At 26.1% G+C, this 12,110-nt stretch overlaps 1 non-coding gene across 1 annotated transcript; it reads right to left on the reverse strand.

Annotated features, from left to right (window-relative positions):
- Window positions 1-10,112: 10,112 nt before the first annotated feature.
- On the reverse strand, window positions 10,113-10,219 carry LOC113856765. The gene has a single exon (XR_003502998.1). It is a non-coding gene; the product is annotated as a small nucleolar RNA R71 (small nucleolar RNA).
- Window positions 10,220-12,110: the final 1,891 nt, after the last annotated feature.

Consider the following 12,110-nt stretch of genomic DNA (forward strand, 5'->3'; position numbering starts at 1 on the left):
ATTTGATATTTCTTAAGATCACAGTAAAAGTGAAGATTTTCTTAAAAATATTTTAGTTGGTTACAAAAGATCTGAGTTTGTTCTATTTAAATACATACACTAGGTAATAAATATAAGATATTATATATTTTTTTGTCGTTTCTAAATTTTATGTTTGAACACAAAAAATCGACATGATATTAAATATTTGTTTATGGTTAATTATATCTATCAAATTCCAAATTCCAAATATTTATGATACTCAGGTGTCACATTAAGAATTAAGAATTTTATAAAAAAAAAATTACTTAGGTGTTGCTTGCTCTAGTTTTAGAAGAGGGAAAGATTAAATTTTTAATTTCAAATAAATATATTTAATTTAATAAATTTTAAAATAAAAGATATAAAATGATACATAAAAATAAAATTAATGCGTTGTTTATTATAATAAATAATTTACAATTCTCTTACTTTAAAAATTAAAAATTTACCATCCCTTCCTCTTAAACAACTAGTTTGATTATTAGCCTAAAAAAAAATAATTTGAACCTCTTAAAATTTTAAATATTTGATTGTTAGCCTAAAAAAAAGTTAACGTTTGAAAGTATATATAGTTAATTATTAAAAAAATGAAAAAAAATTGAAACAAAGTTTTATTATAAATTGTTCTAAACATATAATTTATTTTGAATTATTCAAAACAAGTGTATTAACTACAACTGATCAAGGGGTTGTGATGAAAATAAAAAGTTCCTAAAAGGGTAATAATTAAATTTATCACATAAAATTATAATCTTACAATAATAAATATTTCCAAAACAAATATGTTTGTAATATTTAATGGAAAAACAAAAAAATTTAATAGAGTAACATTCTTGTAAAAATAAAATACAGGTAAGTTTCTTTATCATACGTCATATAAAGTATTTCTAGTTCGTCCTAATCCACAAATGGGTAGCGAGTAAATATAAAACACTGAAAGTAATTTATATCTTTAAAATTGTAGTTTTAGTTTAATTCTTTGTGAGTGGTGGATATGTGTCACTTAAATTCTATTTTAATATACATAAAGATAAAGTACTGTTATATTGATAATTTTTTCATTATACTAAAATTTTAAAACATTAAATATTTTTTAATAAATTTAAAACAAAAGTACTAACAAATTACTTCACCTAATAAAATCAAAATAAACATTTAAAGTAGTCCTAAATATTTTAATAAATTTTCAACTATTTAAGCTTTTTTAAAAAAATTTTCTATCTTTAAAATAAATTAACAATTTTAAATTTTATATCATAATTTTTTTATTTAAAATAAATATTATCTAAAAAGTATATTCACTATAAGAAAAGCATCGCAAGCTGTGAACAACCATTTTACTAACTCTAAATTTTATATTTGTAAGCTAAGTCATCCAATAGACCCATGCTGCTGACTCTGAATTTTGGCCATTAATTTTTAAAAGGGTAAAAAAAGTTACTATTAGCTAGTAAATTTTAGCATACTAAAATCAAAATAAATTTTTAAAATAAATATTAATAATATTAAATTAAATTTTTTAAATTTTCGTTCAAAATTACATGGAAATACTAAAATTTTAAATGATTAATTATTAAGATTTATTATTCCATATTAAATAACAAAATTTTAAAAATGAAAAAGTGTGTTGATTAATTAAAAATATCTGAGGGATCACGTGCGAATAGGGAAGTTGAGGATATATTTTGAGGAGGTGTTGACGTTACGCTCAAGTCTCGTGTGATCCATTCAATTTGCCACTTTCTCGGTGCTTTGAATCTTAACCGTAACCGTTTATGCTGTTCCCGTGGGGCTCATTTTGATGCCGGTAAGAAAAATAAAATCTCAAAATAAAGTTTTTGGAAATTTTAGCTTAAAAACATTTTTTAAATTTTAATTTCTTAATTTTTTAAATCAATTAAATTATTTATTTTTAAAATCAACTAAACTAATTTCTTAAGTTTTTAAATCAATTGTATTTTTTTTCTAAAATCTATAAATGTTTATTTTCTACTCAAAATATTTAAAAATTAAATTATCTTCTCTTCAAAAACCACTAACTAAAACCTCAAATTACATGCAAAATAAAACAAAAAACTTCAAATCGTATATCTTAAGATTTTTTCAAAATTTATGAGATTTTCACAATGTTATAAACTTTAAAATCATTTCGTGTCACAAATTTAACAAAAAATAATGATTTAAAGTAAGAAAAATTTTAAAAATTAAGTTTAATTAAGTTTTCTTAATTTTAAACTGAAAAATCATTTAGCTTAAAAAATTTAAAATTAAAATCAAATACAGTCCATATTAGAGAATCTAAAAGTAAAATTAAACCCTAAATTATTATTATAAATAAATCATGCTTATATTTATTAAGTTAACATGAAAAAAATCAAAATATTTTACCTATATAAATAAATAGATTTTATATATTTTTTATTTTTAAATTATATCACAATTAAATTCCTTTATGATAATAAAAAATTATTAAATAAATAAATGATAATTTCTTAATATATTAAAATGACATACAGGAAATATTGAAAAGCTTTAATTTCGTATCAACAAAATAAGAACTAATTTAAAACTAGTATAATAAAAATTTAATCACATTATTTTTTATATTTAATAAAATATTTTTATTTTTATTTTTAGCTGTTAAATAATTTGTCTAAAAAAAATTTATTCTATCTTATTAATAACTTATATGATTAAAATTTATAATATTTGTTGGTACATGAATTAAAATAATCAAAATGCTAATTGATTTTTTATTTTTTTTTCCTGTTACTTTCAATTTTTGGCATTTAGGTAATTAATAATTGCATAAATTGTTCTTGTTTTGGGATTTAGCTGTAATGCATTAATATAAAAAAGAATAAGAAGTTTGTGTACTATTTAAGAAATAAGACGATTTTTATGTAAAGAGATAAAAATTTACAATAAGGATATTTTTGTTAATTTCATAGTAAAATTGGTTTTTGATTCAAGTACTTTACTGAAAATATTTTTTATTGTAAAATTTAAAATTTTAATAAAATGATATGTAAACGTTTGTGTGTGTGTGTATATATATATATATATATATATATATGTATGTATGTATTTGTTAAGATGATGACCATCTAACTTTTTTATTTTGATGAAACAAGCACGTAATTAGATGAATTGAGGAAAGCTGAGAAATGTGTTTCAGGTGTGTATGATTGTCAACTATAAGATGAAGAATAACAAAAAGAAACTAGTCTCTTCAACAGTTGAAGAAGCAATTTATCAAAATAAAAGGCAAATCCTACATTGTTTCCACATCATTTGAATTGAAATATCCAAAATTCTTAAACTTTTATAAAGCCACATCTTCAAGATCTAGACACAAGGTAGTGTAGTATCAACAAATATTCCACAAACATGTGCCTGAATACAAAAAAGTTGACAATTTTTTTTAATTAATCTGCTATTCTAAACAAAAAAAAAAAATGTTTAAAGCAAAATTGTGCTAACACTTTTGATATTCTGCTAATTCAATTATTGAAAGCTTTTGTACATGAAGATTTGAAATCAACATTTATATGTATTAAGTCTAGGAACAAATGCTCAAAAATAGGTTTATCGAAACAATAATCTCCAATGTCTCTATAAAGTTTGTGGGTTATAAATATCAAATAATAAAATCTTAAACGCTGTCGGCTACTTAGAATTTTTACCGACTTCACTTGATAAAATAAGGCTTAGCTAATGTTGTATAAAAGTTGAAACATTTCTCCATAACACAAATATATAATAGAATGCTTTAAGTATATTTTATATCAATTAAATTAAATACCAAAAATCATAGTTTTTCTTATTGTGTTTGGACGAAAAATTTTAAAATCTTAAAAAATATGAAATTAATAAGGTAAATTTTATGTACCCTAAAAAAATTTCAGGATATCATACATGAAAATTTTTAATCAATAATATTTAAATACGCATTTAAATAATAAATTCATTTAATAATTAATTATTATATTTAAATAAGTTGAAGAGAGGTTAAGTCTTTAAGATCAAAATACCATCAAAATTAAACAAACTAAAATTTTAAAATAAAATAATAATATTATATTAATATATTTTTCATATTTTTAATTCTATTATCATTAATATTTAATTATTTAATTATTATATTAATATATTATGTTATAATTCTTTTTTATTTATAATAAATAGAAATTTATTAAATATGAATTATAGTTTATTTGAAACTAAAAATTTATAAAAAAATATAAGAAAATAAAACAAAAAATTTAATATATAATAATAATAATAATAATAGAATCGTAAAAATAATATAAATAATATAATTTTAAATAAATTATATATAATAATATTTTTTTAATTTGTCATATTTTTTTATTAGTGTGAATTTTTTTTAATATGGTATTCTAAAAAAATTTTAGAGTATCACAATACACACCAATCAACAATGAGATGCTTCAACTAAGAGTAATATGAGAGAAGTTATGAATGATAAATATAAAAGTTATGTATAATAAAGAAATTTTTAAATTCTCTCTAAAAAAAATCATTTAAAATTCTTTTTTTTATTGTTATTCAAATACATGGATGATAATAATTTTAATATTCTCTGTCCAAACACAACCTCGATGCCTAGCTTTTAAAACACTTTCATATCCTATAATCAATAAATTTTATATTATCGAAAATATAAATGTCAATATCTTATGAAGGAACTGAAATTAAACTTGAATTGGTTGATGATAAAAACGAGTCGATTTAATCAATCTAATGTGCTAATACTGAAAAATTAGTTCAGACCTGCATTTCAAGCTTTGGTAACGATAAAACTAGAATATTAATATTTTCACATTGTATTATATTATTGTAACCCAAGATGAAGAAATGAACTAGAGAAAATTTTGCTCTCATCCAGAATGAAGAGATGGCCTGAATGAATTCACAAACTACAAGAAAGATAAAGACAATCTAAGGAGATATTTGAATATCAAGTCACATCAAGAATTCAAGTTGAAGAATGAGGGATATATGCTAAGGTTATTGAAAATAACTTGTTGTACCATCAAATGAAGAATGGTCAAAAGAAAAAGAAGACATGATGAATAAAAGGTGCTTTCATTATTCATCGCAGTTCCTTTTTTAAACTTTAGTATAGAGAGTAGACTATTAACTTTTCCTGGAATGTTCATCCTTGTCCAATTCAGCCCTCCACAATCAGGATAAGATTGCATCTTTTTTCTGTGTTTGGCCCTTCATTATAGTCTTATTAAATATTATGTATACCTAAACAGGGTCAACACGTTTTGTTCACAGTAATTTTGTAGCCATCTTATTGAAAATTGTGTTTACTGTGACACCATGGTCTTGGAACTTGTTGGTGGAGCTTTTTTGGGTGCTGTCTTTAATGTATTGCTTGAGTGAGTGGCTTCTCCTTAGGTGGTTAACTTCTTGAAGGGGAGAAACTGAACTACAAGTTGCTAAAGAAGTTGAAGCTGATTTTGTTATCACTTCATGTAGTTCTTGATGATGCAGAGGGAAGGTAAATTGCAAACACAGTAGTGATGGAGTGGCTTGATGAACTTAAAGATTTGCGTATGATGCTGATGATCTATTGGATGAGATCTACACTGAAGCTATGTACGGTGCAGGTGAGGTAAGAAACTTTTGACTCTACTTGGAGTTCTTATGATAGAGAACTAGAAGAAAACATGGAGGAGATCATTGAAAATTAGATTTAATTGCAAAGCATAAAGATGTGCTTTGTCTAACAGGGAGAGAAGGGGTCTAACAGTCACAAAAAACTCCCACATCATCTTTAGTTGAAGGGTCCAATGTCTATGGAAGAGATTATGATAAAGAGGCCATAATCAAACTACTATTTGATGTTGAAAGTGATGATAACAAGATAGGTATGGCTGGAATTGGAAAGACCACCTTAGCTCAACTTGTATACAATGATGATATCATGATAGAGTGAAGGAAGAATTTGATCTCAAAAGTTTGGGTTTGGGTTTCTGAAGAATTTGGCATTTCTAAGATAACAGAAAGAGTCTTAGAGATTCTTACTATGTGCAACTATGGAATTAGAGATTTAGATTCACTTCAAATTGAACTAAAGAATAGGGCTAATGGGAAAGAAATATTTATCTGTGCTGGATGATGTGTTGAATGAGAACTACATTGATTGGGACATACTGAGAAATCTTTTTCAATATAGTACCCAGCGGAGCAAGATCATTGTTACTGCAAGAAGTGAGCATTTAGCATCAATAATGCAAACTACTGCATCATATTATTTGAGATATCTCTCAGATGATGACTGTTAGATGATGTTTGCAAAGCATGCATTTGATTATAGAAACCCAAGACCAAATCCAACTTTGGAAGAAATGGGTAAAAAAATTGCTAAGAAATGTAAGGGATTGCCTCTTGCGTCTAAAACATTAGGAGGTCTCTTACCTCAAAAACCAATGTCAAACAATGGGACAACATTTTGAACAGTGACATATGGGAGTTGTCAGATGCAATGAGCAATATTATTCCACCTTCGAGATTAAGTTATTATTATCTCCCTTCACATTTGAAACGATGCTTTGCTTATTGTTCAATATTCCCTAAAGGTTATGAATTTGACAAGGAGGAGTGGTATTGCTATGGATGGCAGAAAACTTACTACAAGAACCAAGGGGGAATAAAAGAATTGAAGAAGTTCGAGATGAGTACTTCTGTGAAATGGTATCCAGGTCATTTTTCCAACAATCGAGAAATGATGACTCACTCTGTGATGCATGATCTTATAAATGACTTAGTTCAATATGCAGATGGAAAATTTTGCGTCAGATTGGAAAACAACTCAAATGAAGATGCTGAGAAACAACTCGTCATTTGTCACAGATCATTGCATGCAGATACCCCTCCATAGACTTTGAGGCTTTCCACAAAGCAAATTGCCCGCCCATCTTTCTAGAACTAAGATTGGTAGGTCCCCATGTGCCTTTTCAACAAGGTACTGCATGATATTTACTGACTCAAGCCTATTAATTATGTTTTAGATTTATTTAAATTATTTAGTTCTAGAAGTATGTTCAAATAAAATATTTTAATATTAATAAAAATATAAATATTTTTTTATTAAATTAATTTATATATTTTTTTAATTTCTACCTATAATATTAATAATTATTAAATAATATTTATATAATTTTATAAATATTTTATATTAATAAAATTTATATTTATATTTTTCTTGATTTATTTTTTAAAAATTATTTAAATATTAAATATTTTAATTTTATTTTAGAAACATATTTTGTTTGTTTAAAGAAATCTTATATTCAACAAATAAAATTATAATGAATAAATAAAATTGATCAAAAAAAATAACATTCACACAATTTATTGAATCAATTAAAAAATTATTATGTTTTCAAAAATAAATAAATTTAAACTTAATGCAAAATATATATATATATATATATATATATAATGACAATAATAATAATTATTATTAAATTAAAAAAATAATTACAAAATATTTAATTTTATTTGTTTTATTAATTTGTTATTTTAAATTAACAAATAAACATAAAATTAACTACACTATAACATTAAAGTAATATAAAAAATATTACTGACACAATAAATTAAAATACATGCTTATGTATTACATATAAATTGATAAATTAACTAATAATTTAATTAAAACACGTACAAGTTACAAAAATATATATTATTATATAATTTATTTATAATTATATTATTTATATTATTTGCTATATAGTCTGATTATATATATATATATATATATATATATATAATAAATTTTTTATTTTATTTTTTTATCATTTTTTATAAATTTTTACTTTTAAATAAAATATAATTTATATTTAAGCAACTTTTATTTATTATAAATAAGAATAATTATAATATAATATATTAATATAATAATTAAATATTAATAATAAAAAAAATTAAAATATAAAAAATATATTAATATTTATTTTTAAATTTTAATTCATTTAGTTTGAACTGTGTCCTATTTTTGTTCAAAGAGTTAGACGTTCTTTAACTTATTTAAATGTAACAAATGTAATAATTTATGATTAAATAAATTTATTTTTTAAATATGTATAATCGTGTATAAATATTTTTAATTTTGAATATAATATAAAATAATTATTTAAAATTTAGGTGTATGACTATGTGCTATGGACCTGTGATAAGTCTATAATTAGGCCCTCTTTTATAATCCATATATTCATATTCAATCTTTATTTAATTTGGGTTTTACATTAATTTATTTATTAATTGTGCAGTTTTGTATAAAGAGGCTGTAAGTAGATTTTGGGTGCATTTTAGGAGCAAATTGATAGAAGATTAGAGCTTCGCAGCAGCCAGCACGCCCAGTCCCTTCTAACAAGCACCGGGGGTGCTTCGAGCCCATGCACGGTCGTGCTTAAGGCCTTGCACGGCCGTGCTCATCTACGGGAAGCCCAATTATGAAGAGTTTGTAGGGTTTTCAAATCCTATAAAAGGGAAGATCTTAGACAACGTTTGAGATCAGTTTTTGACATCTTGTCTTTGGCTCTAGAATACATCTGATCTCGTCTCTCTTGCACAAGATCCTTGGCACATGCTTGACGAGACTTGGAGTTTCGAGCGATCGTACTTGAAGACCGATAACTCATCTCATTCTAGTTTGCTTTTGATTATGGCTTTGTTTATGATTGTTTTAGTTATTTTCTTTAGCATGAGTAACTAAGTCCATAGCTAGGGCTATAGGAACTATTGTTCATGAATTTATAGAATTTTGATGTTTGAATCTAAATTTAATTTTCGTTTTGTGATTAGATTTTATCCTATTGCACTTCTTTCTTAATCCTAATTAATTATATTGTCAGACGACTGTACCTCGGTTAATTAATAGATCTATAGGATAAAACGAGACAAAGGATTAGGTGAACCAAACCAATCTTTCTCCTCTAATCGTTATTAAATTAACAAGTTCATATGTTCCTTAAGCTTTCTTAAATTAATGTCTTGTATGACCATTGGGGATGTTAATTTAGAGAAAAGAATATTAATATTGCATAACCATTGGGTATTAATAGTATTCGTACGAATGATTGGTAATCACAAGGAAATTGAATTTAGAGTTAAATAGAAAAAATAACATAAAGGATTGAATGAGAAAACCCATATGCCCTAGGTTCCTCTCCGATAAGTTTAACCAAGGCGTGCAATGTATTCCTTGTTTTAGTTTTATAATTAATTTTATAAATTCTTATTTTTAATTAATCTCGTATCTTTGAAGCTTAAACAATTAAATTAGGAAATTCTTAGTAATTGAAAATCAATCCTTGTGGGACGATATTTCGGGAACTTAATTTAAGAATCCTTTATTACTTCTCGATGGGTACACTTGCTCTCCGAACAAGTTTTTGGCGCCGTTGCCGGGGATTGCTTTTTCAATATTAAGAAAATCTAAAATTTAATTGATTTGAGCAATTTGTGTTTTACTTTATTTTAGTTCTGTTTTGTTTATTGTTAATTTTTTTTTTTACAATTTTCGTATTTATTTTATTTTAATTTTTTTATTTCATAGTTTCTTTTAATGTATGCTCACTCGTTCTAAGTGCTCTACAACTTGTTTATTTGATCTGAAGATTGAGAGAACAGTGCATAGACAAAGAAAAGAACTGAGAGAGCAAAGAATGGCAGAGGGAAGGAGATCAATTCAAGATTACATGACAACCACTACTAGAGGCACTCCTGAAAGCATTGCGGCACCTAATGTGGAGGCCAACGATTTTGAATTGAAACCAGCACTCATAACCATGGTCCAGAACTCAATATAATTTGGAGGAATGCCTAACGAAGACCTTAATCTTCATCTGACAAAGTTCCTTCGATTGATGGACACCATAAAGTACAATGGAGTCTCCAACGATGTTATTCGACTCTGACTTTTCCCCTTCTCAGTATCTGAAAGGGTGAATGCATGGTTTTCCTCACTCTCAGCCAATTCCATCAGAAGTTGGGAGGATCTCACTCAACAATTCTTGGGAAAGTACTTTCCTCCATCAAGGTCCTCTAAGCTTATGACGGAGATATGTTGCTTCCAACAGCATGAAGCTGAATCTTTATTTGAGGCATGAGAGCGATTTGGAGAGCTTTTGAGGAGATGTCCTCATCATGATTTTCCGACGTGGAGACAGATACAAATTTTTTACAGTGGCCTATCAATCACTACCAGGGTTACGATTGATGTCGCAGCAGGAGGGTCCCTCATAAGAAAAGATCCAGATGATGCATACAAGCTAATAGATGAGATGACATCTGCTAGCTTCTAGTGGCACACCGCTGACTCTTACGACATCAAGAGGAAAGAGACCGCCACAGTCCACCAAGTAGAGAGCAGCAGTCCACTAATGAACCAAATGGCAGCCCTTGCAAAGTAACTAAAATCTTTAATGCAGGCTCAAGACCAACCTGTAAGAGCTCCCGCAAGCCCAGAATTTAAACAAGATGAGGCAAACTTCATGGGCAATCACAGTTTAGGGTGGAGGAGTAATCCTCCTAACTCTTGGGAGAATGGCTTTAAAAGTCAAAATTCAAGTGTTTATCGCCCTCCTCATATGCAAAGTCAAGGAGAAAGACCTGAAGGAAAAGAAGCTCCTAGATCTCAGTCCAACTTTCAAGAACAGATGATGCAATATGTGCATTACTCTAATAAGAGGATGACAGAGCTTGAATCCAAGTTGGACTAACATATTGATAGAACTGATAAGAGGTTCGCAAAGGTTAAATCTGAAATACAAGCCAACTTTTCTAAGATGAGTGCACAGTTGGAGCAAATTATGAACCTTCTGAGTCAAAGAGTGATGGGAACACTGTCATCTCAGCCTGAGCCTAATCCAAGGAAGCAATGCAATGTCATCACTCTTAGAAGTGGGAAGAAACTACAAGAATCGTAGAAGAGAGGCACATGCACGCCCAAGCTTGTTGAGAAGCACGTCCATGCTAATTCTACATGCACGCCCGTGCTTACTGATGAGCACGCCCCAGCTGAAATAGAAGCACGACCGTGCTTATACAAGCACGCCCATGATAGTGATCAAAGCACGACCGTGCATCACCGTGAGCAAGGTCGTGCTTCAAGCGAGGAGCCTGAAAAAGAAAAGAATGAAGAGCCTTTTGTTTAACCAAGGCCATATGAGCCTAAGATACCTTTCCCACAGCGGTTGCAAGGTCACCCTCCTTATGATGAAGAGTTCCACAAGTTCTTTTTATATGGTCCTATTATATATATATTATTGAATTTTTTATTTTATTTTTCTATCATTTTTTTTTATAAAATTTTAGTTTTGAATAAAATATAATTCATAGTTAAATAATTGCTATTTATTATAAAGAAAAAGAATTAAACATAATATATTAATATAATAATTAAATTAATAATAATAAAAATAAGAGTATAAAAAATATATTAATATAATTTTATTATTTTATTTTTTAATTTTATTTCGTTTAGTTTTGATTGCATCTTATTCCTGTTCAGAGATTTAACTATTTTTTAACTTGTTTAAATATAACAAATATAATAATTTATTATTAAATAAATTTATTATTTAAAAATTGTAATCATATATAAATATTTTTAATTTTTAATAAAATATAATTTCTGTTTATTATAATTATAAATAAAAATAATTATAATATAATATATTAATTTAATAATAATAAAATTAAAAATATAAAAAATATATTATTAAATAACTTTATTATTTAAATTATTTTATTAGCTCTATTTTTAAATTTTATTATATATATATATATATATATATATATATCTCGGTCTGTCACATTTTATAAATAATTTAAGTATGACTTATTTATCTAAACTCACCTTAAAAATAGCCTAAGATTTGTTTATTTATTAAAAAGATTAAGTCAGCGTATTAAAACAAACCAGGCAGTCTGCCTGTTTCCATCCCTGTACGTATAAATTACATATTGACAATGGTTGAAAGGTAGAATTGCTGTAACAAGTAAATGGGTGCCACCAGTCACTTGAATCATTAGAGATACAC

Source organism: Abrus precatorius, unplaced genomic scaffold (assembly GCF_003935025.1).
Source record: "Abrus precatorius isolate BTA unplaced genomic scaffold, Abrus_2018 Scaffold11, whole genome shotgun sequence".
In the NCBI taxonomy this organism is placed as follows: domain Eukaryota; kingdom Viridiplantae; phylum Streptophyta; class Magnoliopsida; order Fabales; family Fabaceae; genus Abrus; species Abrus precatorius.